Consider the following 371-nt stretch of genomic DNA (forward strand, 5'->3'; position numbering starts at 1 on the left):
TGCGTGGGATCATGCCTCACAAGAAGTAACAAAGAGGGCAGTGTGGTAGACATGATCTATATGGACTTCAGTAAGGCATTTGACAAGGTTCCACATGGGAGACTGGTTAGCAAGGTTAGGTCTCATGGAATAGAGGGAGAACTAGCCATTTGGATATAGAACTGGCTCAAAGGTAGAAGACAAAGGGTTGTGGTGGAGATTTGTTTTTCAGACTGGAGGCCTGGAACGAGTGGAGTACCTCAAGGATCGGTGCTGGGTCCTCTACGTTTTGTCATTTATATAAATGATTTGGATGTGAGCATAAGAGGTATAGTTAGTAAGTTTGCAGATGACACCAAAATTGGAGGTGTAGTGGACAGCGAAGAAGGTTA

The sequence above is a fragment of the Chiloscyllium plagiosum genome, chromosome 15 (assembly GCF_004010195.1).
Source record: "Chiloscyllium plagiosum isolate BGI_BamShark_2017 chromosome 15, ASM401019v2, whole genome shotgun sequence".
Taxonomy (NCBI): domain Eukaryota; kingdom Metazoa; phylum Chordata; class Chondrichthyes; order Orectolobiformes; family Hemiscylliidae; genus Chiloscyllium; species Chiloscyllium plagiosum.